Source organism: Pristis pectinata, chromosome 11, assembly GCF_009764475.1.
Source record: "Pristis pectinata isolate sPriPec2 chromosome 11, sPriPec2.1.pri, whole genome shotgun sequence".
Lineage (NCBI taxonomy): Eukaryota > Metazoa > Chordata > Chondrichthyes > Rhinopristiformes > Pristidae > Pristis > Pristis pectinata.
The window spans coordinates 37613786-37626220 of NC_067415.1; the positions used below are offsets into that span (position 1 = coordinate 37613786).

The 12435-nt window shown below is 41.4% G+C and overlaps 1 protein-coding gene across 1 annotated transcript in view; it reads right to left on the bottom strand.

Moving 5' to 3' along the window:
• Nucleotides 1-8109, bottom strand: part of LOC127575884 (PC3-like endoprotease variant B) — a 591287-nt gene extending 583178 nt beyond the window's left edge. Inside the window, exon 1 of the mRNA XM_052026095.1 lies at nt 7975-8109. The gene's annotated coding sequence lies outside the window, so the exon portion shown is untranslated. The remainder of the gene's footprint in view (nt 1-7974) is intronic.
• Between the last annotated feature and the right edge of the window lie 4326 nt (nt 8110-12435).

Genomic DNA, 12435 nt, shown 5'->3' on the forward strand with positions numbered 1-12435 from the left:
GGGTGGAGCCCGTAGGAAGTCCTGCAACTGTTTTCCCACTGAAGCCCACAGTTAAGGTTAATGGCTGGGTCCCAGTTATTTCATTGGTACCTTCAAAGAAGAGCCCCTTCGAGCTTTGGTGGATGTCCTTCTGAAATGCTGACAGCAACAAGTCAAAATCATAGCATGAGGATTTGGTATGTTACATCATGGGGGTGTCACACATTCTACAAACCAACATGGTTGAAATTGTCTGTTGCCTTTCTGAAAGTATATATGTTTTTAATGAACACTGTATAAATCACGTCTATTACCCTTGGCTAGGGGGATTAAAAACAATTAATCAGTGTGTTCCAGAGCTCATCACTATTCAGTGTCATCTAGCGGAAAGCAGAGACGTGTAGATAAATTATCTCAGTTTATGACACTGTTAAAGATTTAATAGCCTATTGGTACCTGCCATGGTGAATGCTTTAAGATTGATTATGTCAGGAATTAGCAGAGAGCTGTCAATACCTTTTGGAGGCATTTATTGGTACGAGTCACTACTGTATTCTGAGGAAGATTAAGAAGAACGTTTTTCAAGTGAAGCTCCACTTCTGGCCTAGATTCCCCGTGGTTGGGAATAATAATTGCAAAAGATGCAAAAGCAAAACAGATTTTGTGGATGTCATTGACATGCAATAATATCACACTAACTGGCAATAGAGCATTGACATCTGAGGGAACAGATGCATTTTCCATGTTCTCTCCAAATTAATTTCGGCCAACAAGCTTGCACAAGACCTTCATCAGTAAGGGCACTGAGTATAAAAGTTGATGGTGCAGTTGTACAGGATGCTGTTGATGCCACACCTGGAGTATTGTGTTCAATTTTGGTCACGCTGCTATAGGAAAGATGTTATTAAACTGGAAAGAATGCAGAAAAGATCTACAGGGATGTTGCCAGGAACTGAGGGACTGAGTTATTGGGAAAGATTGGACAGGCTCGGTCTTTATTCTTTGGAGCATAGAAGACTAAGAGGTGATCTTAAAGAGGTGTATAAAATCATGGTGGGCACAGATAAGGTGAATGCACCCAGTCTTTTCTCAGGGTTGGGGAATCAAGAGCTATAGGCCATAGGTTCAAGGTGACAGGGGAAAGATTTAATAGGAACTTGAGCAGCAAATGTTATTTTACATAAAGGCTGATGTGTATGTGGAATGAGTTGCCAGAGGAAGTGGTTGAGGCAGTACAATAACAATTTTTAAAAGACAATTGAACAGATACATGGATTGGAAAGGTTTAGAGGGTTATAGGCCAAGTGCTGGCAAATGCGAATAGCTTAATGGGGCATCTTGGTCGGCATGGACCAATTGGGCGGAAGGGCCTGTTCCCATGCCATGAACTCAAGACCCACTTGAGTACTCAAATTTGAGCCACAAAACCAGTGAAGGTGAAGCACGATAGATATCATATTTTAGACAAATTGTGATTAATATTCATGAAGTTCTCTTTGAGGTGTGTCATGTATGTAGATAGACCAATGAGTGAAGGAGCATAACTGGGCCTTGTCTTAGGGAATGTAACTGGTCAAGTGGAAGGAGTGCCAGTTGGGGATTATTTTTGGAGATAGTGACCATAATTCTGCATAGTTAAAGTGGTTATGGAAAAGGAAAGGGATGGACCAGTAATAAAGGTCTTAAATTGGGAGAAGGCGGATTTCACTAACATTTAGGAGGACCTGGCAAAGGTAGATTGTGAGCATCTACTTGCAAGTAAGTCTATATCTGCAAAGTGAGAAGCATTCAAAGGAGAAATAGCAAGAGTTCATGGCCAACATGTTCCTGTCAGGGAAGAAGCTAGGGGTAACAAATATAGGGAATCCTGGATGTTGAGGGATATGGAGGAATGGATAAAGAAGAAAAAAAAGGAAGCATGTGACAGAGATAGGGAGCTAATGATAGGGGAGACTCATCGAGAGTGTAAAAAGTGGAGGGAAATGCTTAAAAAGGAAATTGGGAAGGCTAAGCGGGATCACAAAAAATCACGGGCAGACAGGGTTAAGGTAAATCTGAAGGGATTCTAAGTATATTAAAGGCAAAAAAATAACCATGGAAAGAGAAGGGCCAATTAGGAACAACACGGGCAGCTGCGTGTGGAGGCAGAAGGTATAGGTGAGGTCCTAAGTGAATACTTCTCATAGGCATTCACTGGAAATGGATTTGCAGTTGAAGATTTCAGTGAAGGGATAATTGAAAGTCTAGTGCAGGTCTCCAAAAATAAAGTGGAGGTACTCAATGAAGGCAGAAAAACTGGAATCTGGAGCAATAAACATTCTGCTGGAGGAACTCAGTGGGTTGAGCAGCATCTGTAGGAGGAAAAGAGTTGTCGATGTTTCGGGTCGAAACCTTGCATCAGGACTGAAAGTGGAGATGTGAGGCCAAACTGTCCATCTCATCTGTCTACTCTCAGTTCTGATGCAGAGTTTTGACCCAAAATGGCAACAATTCCTTTCCTCCCACTGATGCTGCTTGACCCACTGAGTTCTTCCAGCAGATTGTTTGTTCCTGGAGGTACTCAGTGCCTTAGTGAGTTTAAAGGTGGATAAATACCCTGGACCAGATGGGACTTATCCTAAACTTCCACAGGAGGCAAAGGAAGAGGTTGCTGGGGCTCTTCACTGGACACATATGAGGTACCAGGTGACTGGAGGACAGCAAATATTGTATCTTTATTCAAGAAGAGAAGCATGGATTATCCTGGTAACTATAGGCCTGTGAGTCTGAGGTCAGTGGTAGGGAAGATGTTAGAAAAAATGGACGTAGGATTCATTTATACTAGGAAAGGCAGGGATTAATTAAAGATTGTCAGCAGTGCAATATTAGGGAGAGATCCTATCTGACAAATTTGACTAAATTTTTCATAAATATAACAAAATGAGTTGATAAGGGTGATGCAGTTGATGTAGTCTACAAGGAACAGCTGTGCTCTGTCCGCAATGGCCATCTTGAACTTCCAGTTGCATGTCACTTTAATTCTCCTTCCCACTCCCACACTGACCTGAATGTCCTCGGCCTTCTCCATTGCAATGGAGAGGCCAAACATAAATTGGAAGAACATCTCATAATTTGCTTGGGTAGCTTACAATCCAGTGGTATCAACATTGAATTTTCCAGTTTCAGGTGTTTTTCTCCCACACACATTCACCTGTCCACCTAGTTTTCTTCTTCCTTTGTTCATATTTCCCATCCACTCCCCCACCCCCACATGACTCCATCTGTCCATCATCCTCTCACCGTCTGGTTCCTTCTATCATCTACCAACCTCTCCCTCAGACTGCTATGTGCTAGCATTGTTTCCTCTTCCTTCTCAGTCCCGATGCAGAGTGTTGACCAGAAATGTTGACACGCACTTTTTGCCTCCACAGATCCTGCTTGACCCACTGAGTTCTTCAGCATTCTGTTTTTTTTGTTCCAGATTCCAGCAACTGCAATTTACGTCATCTTCAAACTTTCACATTGTTGGGTAGATGCCAGTGTAATATTGTAATGGAATCATTTCACTAGAGGCACAGCCAATTCTACAACACAGTGTGAGTAGGTTGTTGTTGGGACATAATCTCTTTGCTGTCTCCAATGTACCCAACTGTTTCAGGGCATTGTCTTGAGTAAACTAATACTGCTGAAAAAATATGGGATGAAACTGCATAATGCAAGAAAATATTCATCAGGATCAAAAGGTTCAACTAACTCACTAAAGATGGATGGTCAGTCTTTTTTCCAGGGCAGGGGAAGTCCAAAACTAGAGGGCATAGATTTAAGGTGAGAAGGGAAAGGTTTAGAAGGGCAAGTTTTTCAGACCTCCACTACATTCTCCCAGTTTTCCCGGCTTAGTAGTATCTGTTCTGATGAGATATGTTCCACACCAGTGCTTTGAGATGTCTTCATTGCTTCCTTTTCAGCAGATGCTGCATGATCTGCTGATTATTTCCAGTATTTTCTGGTTTTATTTCAGATTGCTAGCATCTTCAGTATTTTTGCTTTTCAAGAGACAGTAATGTTGTGTGAATTGTTGTGGATGATAAGAAACACCTCACATTTTTCAGCCTCCTCAGATCTGTGCACTGTTTGAATAGCTGACGAGTTATACCCCCTGTTCCAAAGTAGCCTCTGGTCTGAAGTATCACCTGTAATGGATTGGGCATTGAGAAGTATTGCATTATGAATATTTCATGCTTGGTGCTGAATTTTTAGCTGTTGGCCAAACATCCTTTTGACGTTGATGTAGACAAGGGTCACATTGAGGGACAAATATCTCAATCTGTTCTGAAGCATCTCTGGTTCTAGAATTAAGTCCTCAATGCAATGTGAGTGTAGTCCATGACATTTGGACTCTTGGGAATCATGCAACCTGGAAAATCCTCTCCCTCTCTGTGCCTGCTGCTTTTTACACAAGTGGAGAGAGATGGATTTGGCTGAGAGTGCAGAGCCTCTAACCTCCCGGTTGAACTTGATTAGTTTCCCAACCCCTGGCCTGGAAAGAGTTGGAGGTATTGCAATTAACCATGACCATGATTAGATTGCCATGGATAAGACAAGCCTGAGCCTGCTGAGCGGCTGTTGATGTGATTACAGAGAGTAATGGATCTGTTAGTGTCCTCCAGTATTTATGCAGAAATCCGCCCAGAAAACCTTATGAATAAAACATTTCACTGAGGAGTCTTCTATCTTTCTTCCTTCTCCTCCTCCTCTCCAACTCTTCTGCTCTGGGCCCCTCTCCTTTCCCCCCCCCCCCCCCCCCATCACACTAAATTGAAGAATTTAGACCACTGAAGTCCCCTCTTACAATTGGAACTGTTGTTTCCTGAGGCACAGCATTTCCGCATGTCTACCGATACCTCAGCGGCATCCAGGGATGAAACCGGAGCAAATATGAACAACCACTCTTATCCCAGTTAAAGAAAAAACAAAACATTAAGTCTTTGTACAATCCCTTTAAATCTCATATGTTGAGGTAGTTCTTCTTGCTTTGTGACTGTATCAGATGGGTCACAGTCCAATGTAGGACCATTGGCATCAAATCAGCATTGCAAGATGTCTACCATCACAAACGGTGCACAAAGTATGAGTGATGCCAACTAACTTCCAAATGGTACGAGTTATTGTCCACTCACAATTCACACAAAAAATTCCCAGAAAACTAGCACTCATCCCCATGCTCATATAGTCTGATTACATAATGGGTTCTTTCATTACTGAGGATGGGGAGCTCAGGTATCCTCATTCAGAGGGTTTTTAATCAATTATCCACCACTGGATATAGCAAGGCTGTGAATGCTAACTACGTCTGTTTGTTGTGATATTGCTTAGTTTAGTTCTGTCTGTAGTGTGTTAGTTCTGCTTAGCGTGCATTCAGTCCTGTGTTGTAAATTCATCAGATTGGTACCTCATTTTCAGACATGCTTCGTTTAGTTGGAAGCACGCTGTTGCACTCTTCATTGCACCAGACTATTTAGCTGGAGCAGGATGTCAGGCATGAGATTACAGATTGTGGTTGGATTCTGCTGCAACAGATGTCTCATTTTGAACTGCTACACCTGTCTTAAGTAATCTCACAGCACAGGGGTAGTGGTTCAAAAAATGATGGAGGGATTTCCTCAAGGATTATGTGGCAGATATTGCTATCAATACTGTCATTCAGAGACCCATGTGTGATAAGCCGATCAATGAGGGAAATGTCAAGTGGATGAGTTCCTCAAGTTGGTTCTATCATCACCTGTCAACACACCTCATCAGCCAGCTCGATCAGTAGCAATGGATGATTACGTCCCAGTCCAACATGAAGGAGAAATATTGAATCGTCAGCTGAGAAAGGGCAATAATATGTTGGAAGTTCTTTCTTCCTATTTAACCCAAAGATAGGAGACTTAAAGGGATCCAGGATCAATGCTGAAGATTCTTGACGTCATGGGTTTTTGCTTGCATTATACTGTGTACATACCACTATCAGAAGAACAGCATTGTAAAATGGTGACTGCACAGAAGCAAGCAATCCCTTTTGGCTCTATGCAAAAGCAATCCAGCTTGTTCCAGTCTTCCACTCTCACCCCATGTAACCAAGCTTAGACATGGACATCTAGGACTTTGATAGCAACTTCATCACTTATAATAGATAATGGCACAGAGAAATTTGTGAAGTTGAATCAGTGGGTATGATTTTGCATGTCCTGATTTGTGCTTATGTTTCTATGTGCAAATGAGTGCAGATAATTCAGTTAAGAGTTTGCCACGTAGGTGCAGAACTGAAGTCATATTTAGGTCTGAATGTGTAAGTGACATTGTAAATCAGCTGGGTTTTACCACAATATGACAGCCAAATGGACAGCATTAGTCAATTTTTCATATATATAAAAAATAGTCAAAATTTAATTTACATTATCTCAGGTTACTATAATGGAAGTTAATTATATCTTCTCTGGATTGTTAGTACAAGAACCTTGGATACTAGTCCAGTAACATAACCACCTACCACCAAACCTGTATCACGCTTCTTAATATCTACCAGTGGTGATTCAGTGTGTAAAATAGAGATAAAATAAAGCAACACACAAAAGGAGTGGAGGAACTCAGCGGGTTAGGCAGCATCCATGGAGGGAAATGGACAGTCGACACTTCGGGACTCGACCCTACATCTGGACTGAAAAGGAAGAGGGAAGATAGCCAGTACAAAAAGTGGGGTGGGGGGCGGGTAGGGGTGGAGCAAGAGGACAGAGGGAAGTGGTTAGCGGAAGTTAGAGAATTCGATGTTCATGCTGTCAGGTTGGAGACTCCCCAGGCAGAATATGAGATGCTGTTCCTCTAATCCTTGACTCAGCATTGGAGGAGGCCGTGGACAGGTACGTTGGTATGGGAATGGGAAGTGGAATTAAAATGGCTGGCCACCAGGAGATACCGGCTAGTATGGTGGACTTTCTTTCATTCGTACCAACACGTCTGTCCATAGCCTCCTTCACTGCCAAGTCAAGGCTAGATGCAGATTAGAGGAACAGCACCTCATATTTCGCCTGGGCAGTCTCCAACCTGAGGCATGAACATCGAATTCTCTAACTTCTGCCAACCATTCTCTTCTGTTCCTTTCCCTTTTTTTCCCTCCTGATAAAACTGGCCCCCATCACCATATCTCTTTCCCCTCCTCCACTCTCTCCATCTATCACCCACACATTCCTCCCACTGATTCCTTTCCCCACCTTTCCCTTTATTCCATGGTCCACCATCCTCTATCAGATTCCATCTTCTTCAGCCCTTTGTCACTTCCACTGATCACCTCCCAGCTTCTTTCATCATTCCCACCTTCCCACCTCCCTCACCTGCCTATCACCTCCTCACCTGGATCCGCCTATCACCTCCTCACCTGGATCCGCCTATCACCTCCTCACCTGGATCCACCTATCACCTGCCAGTTCCTGCTCCACCCATTCCCCCCACCATTTTAAACTTGCTAACTCCATTCTTTCTTTCCAGTCCAGATGAAGGGTCCCGACCCGAAACGTCGACTGTCCATTTCCCTCTACTGCCTCAACCGCTGGATCTCTCCAGCTCCTTTGTGTGTTGCTCCAGATTTCCCGCACCTGCAGTCTCTCACATCTCTGGAGATAAAATAAAGGTTGTCACCATAAAATTATAAGATAATTTAAACACGTTTGCTTAAACATGTCATTCAATAAAAATAAAACACAATGCAGGTGATGTGTAGTGGCTTGGAAATGCCACTTACTGATAGAGAGGGATCTAATAAGGTTTTCAGTTAAGGTATCCTGTAGCAAAGGAGACAGATATCCTCAGTTACAAGTGATCTAAATAACTAGGAAGTTCAGATACTTGTTGGTTCTTTCACACACAGTTCTGTTTCTTTACACTATTTTTGTTATTGGTTTCAATACAATAACTTACCAGACTTATCTTTGCAAAATATCAGAAATAGGATAGGAAAAGCAAACTGGAAGAATAGCTTACCAGTCCCAGCGTGCAGTCCCAGCTTTTAAATCACTAGCAGGAGAGAGTCTCAAATTGTCAGTTTCACTTGCTATCTCCTGGTCCTTCTGGCGTCACCAAGTTTCCTTTATATCAAACAGGCTATTTATGCAAATTAATTTATCTTGGCTGCTTCATGTTACTTCGTAAAATATAACAGCAAGAATTTTCAAAACCTGTTCAACCTGTTAAGTTTAGTTCCCTGCCTTTTCCTTCCCTTAGTCATTTCGGAGAAACAGCCATACAGTGTTCAAATCTAAGACTAAATGAGTCACAATTTCCTGGAGTCCAGAAAGATTTGTAATATTATAATTTTATTCACATGATTAAAAAGTACATAGTACTTATTAAATGCCTCTTTTGTTTGAGTCTCTATGCAGTGTTCACCATCACTGATGAAGATAACAATCAGGTGTATTCCTTCAAAGCCAGCAAAGTAATGATGCTGGTAATGGGAATTTGAAGAGTAAACCAACTATTCTGTTTCTTCCCTCCTCCACAAAAATTATAGGATAGGAATCCTTCAATTTTCCATCTCTCCTCTTGGAAAGAGCATTGCATGCAATTTATATTTCTTTGCAGCTGAGACCAATAGCTCGGCACACAGAGAACCACATTTTATTCAATTTCTTTTTGTGTCTGACATCGTACTCAAACACATGACTTGAACATTGTCACCACATTTTATTCCTGATAATCAGACATTGAAATGTGATAAGCTGGTTATACTGCAATAAAACAGTGGAATGTTCCCATGCAACTCTAAATGCTGAAGAATGTTGATTTGGGTTACTATAGTTATCCATAATTTTGGTAATAAAGTATAACATTTTACAATAAGACCACAGAGTAATTAGTCCCATGTAACCATTAGCAGAAGCAGAAATCATGGTAGTTAAAAACAATGCTTTAGCAGTTGTATTCAAATCAGATTTAATATTTATTTCTACAAATAGCATTTAAAAGAAAGGCCTACTTTGTAATACAAGTACTTCCACTGAGGAGGTTAGGTATTTTAAAACAATTTTTCTACCTTAATGAACGTTTAAAGAGTCCAGAGTCAGAACCTTGGTGAAGAAGATGTAAAAAGGTTGAAAGATATTTGAACCACAAACGTGAGGTTAAGATCCTTATAGACTACGTTGCATAGCTAGTTTATTTGTTCTCTAAATGTAGTTCCCACCCACTTTTACTATGATCAGTTCATAACCTGGCCAGGTATAGGTTACGAAGAAAAAAAAAGGCTGCTTTAAATTAGTCTGTGAATAGGTGATGAATTCTGCAATTACGTATATGATAGAGCCTGTGAGTCAGTTTTCTTGTCTCTACCTGATAATTATTTTCTCCAAGTATGTAAGAACTTTAACTCTTTGTATACATAAAAGAACTCCTTAACTAGTTATCTTAGAAAATGTCAAAATTAAATATACATAACAATATATGCATGTACTTCCTCTTCAATGGCTCAATGCAAATGATACTGTTAACCACAGGTCATCTCAAAGTCCACACCCATGCCAGTTATATCATTGCGCAAAATGATTCACCCTGCTACTTACCCTCCACCAGGAAATAAGTATGTTACTGGAATTGTTATTCTGGGTGAATTAATTTTGCACTAAAAATGCTCATTAAATAAACATAGATGAAAGGAGTATAGAATATAAAAAGTTTTAAAGATGTCTATTCTAACTTGCATATTAAGGCCAAATTTAGCAGTACCCTGGTAGTATTGTCAAAATAGTTAGCTTGTTGAACTAAGTTAGCCAAAAGTATACCAAGCTGACTGCCAGCAAAATACCAGGAATTGTCTCATCAGAAAGCTTGAACAGATCGACTTGCATCCATTTAGAAGAACAAGGGGAAAACAGTGCTAGGGTTTAGAAGAACAAATTATGTTGGAGTTTAGAACAGCAAGAGGAGCTTGATTGAAATACACAAAATCCTGAGAGGTCTCGATGGAGTGGATGTGGAGCAGATATTTCCTTCTCGTGAGAGAGAGAGATCACTCATTTTTAAACTGTGATCACCCATTTAAGATAGATGAGTCAATTCTTTTTCTCCCAAGGTTGAGAATCTTTGGAATTCCCTTCCTCAAAGGGCAGTGGAAGCAGAATTAAGAAAGGGTGTGAAAGATTACCACAGGTGGAACGAAATGAAGTCATCAGATCAGCCATGATCTTATTAAACGGTAGAGCACACATGAGGAGCTAAACAGCCTATTCCTACTCTTAATTCCTATGTTTGCAGATAGTCAAATTGTAATCAGGAACCCTTTACCTAGCTGTGCTTTTGCTCTTGTAAGTACCTTACAGGAGTATGTTAAACATTTATCCGGCACGGTAGTGTAGCAGTTAGCGTAACATTATTACAGCACCAGCGACCCGGGTTCAATTCCCACTGCTGTCTGTAAGGAATTTATATGTTCTCCCCGTGTGTCTACGTGGGTTTCCTCCCACATTCCAAAGACCTACAGGTTAGGGGCTATGGGCACGCTACGTTGGCGCTGGAAGAGTGGCGACACTTGCAGGCTGCCCCCAGCACATTCTCAGTAATGCAAAAAGACACATTTCACTGTGTTTCAATTTACATCTGACTAATAAAATAAATATCTTATCTAATCCAACAGTGCAAATTTAAAGGAAAATGCCCCATAGAAGATAGGTACCTTGATATAGGGACAAATATTACAAGGATCAAAGTGGACTTAAGTGCCAGTCAGTTGCTGTTAATGGTGCAGGAGAGAGAAAAAGAGAAAAGGAAAGGCCAGCTAAAATGAACTATAGGAAAAACAAGGGGCAAAGTGGACCTTGGGTAAGTCACAGGTTGAAATAGCATGGAACATGAATTACCCTATCAATGGACATCTGGGGTGTAGTACCTGAAGGAGGCAGGTTTGAAGACCGTTGCTCTGCTTGGAACTCAAGGCTACAGTGCTCGATAACTATGAGGAATTGGTTGAGGTTTTTCATCTTGTATAGGTTCTGGGGAATGCAGAACTCTGGGAATGATAATACAAGACTACTTGATGAACCTCACAACTGTCTCTCATACCACTGAGGGCATCATGTAAATGTCCAGCAACCTTAAAAAGTTGGAAGGGATAATTCCAAGGTCACCTTCATCATCTGTGTCATTTCAATGATTTAGATGGAGGCAGAACGATTTGATTATCACTTTTCACCCCAAGTTCTTGTGTGTTCACAAGATAGTCTTGGGGGACAAAGAGTAAAAGGTAAATGGTCAGCCACAAAAGCAAGGGTGACCCACATCTAGTCTGAAGGTCTCTCTGATCAGATGCAGATTGCATCTCCATCAGATGCAGATTGCCTGGGCATACTGATAATGCTGCAGCAGTGTGCAACACTCCAACCTGGGGAAATCTGCAAGGCAAGGCACTAACATTCAAGTTCTGGACATTTTTGCACAACTCTTCAACTGATATTGATCTGGAAGACTCCAATAATATCATCAAGGCCATGATACCAAGGAAAATGAATCTGTGCTTTCAAGCACATCTGACTGATAAGAAAAGTCCACATCCCTCTAAACCATTCCTAACCATGAACCTGTCCAAGTTCCTTTTAAAATGTTGTTAATGTACCTCCCTAAGCCACTTCCTCTAGTAGCTCATTCCATATACTGACCACCCCCAGGTGAAAAAGTTGCCCTTCAGGGTTCCTATTAAATCTCTCCCCTTAAACTTATTTCCTCTAGTTCTTGATTTTCCAACCCTGAGAAAAAGACTGAGCATTCCCCTGACCTATGCCCCTCATAATTTTATACACCTCTAAAAGATCACCCTTTATTCTCCTACATTCCAATGAATAAAGTCCCAACCTCTCTCCATAACTCAGTTCCTCAAGTCCCAGCAATATCCCCATAAATCTCCTCTGCTCTTTCCAGATTAATGACATCTTTTCTACGGTAGAGTGACCAAAACTGAACACAATATTCTAAATGTAGCCTCACTAACATCTTGTACAAGATCAACATAACATCCCAACATCTATATTCAATACCCTGACTGAAGGTCAGCATGCCAAATGCCTTGTTCACCACCCTGTCACCTGCAACATCACTTTAAGGGAACTGTAAGAACAAGGACAACTGGATCTTTTCCCTACCACTTCGTTTTTCCTAGGCCCCAAGAAGATGCTCGTTACCCCAGCACCAAACAGGTAACAACTTTGGGATTCATACTTGCAGCTACAAAGAATAGTACCAACCCCTACAACTATACCATACCCTACTCCCACCACATTCTGTTCCCTCTCCTAACTTGAATCATCTGATGCACCACAGAGCTGTGGTCAGTTTGCAGTCTCTGCTCTCATCCCCATAAACCGCAGGATAAATGCAAGAGCTGAGGCTTGTTCAGCATTACTTTAGGATACTAAGGCTTGCCTCACACATAGTCATAATCCCCTATTCCCTTTTGCC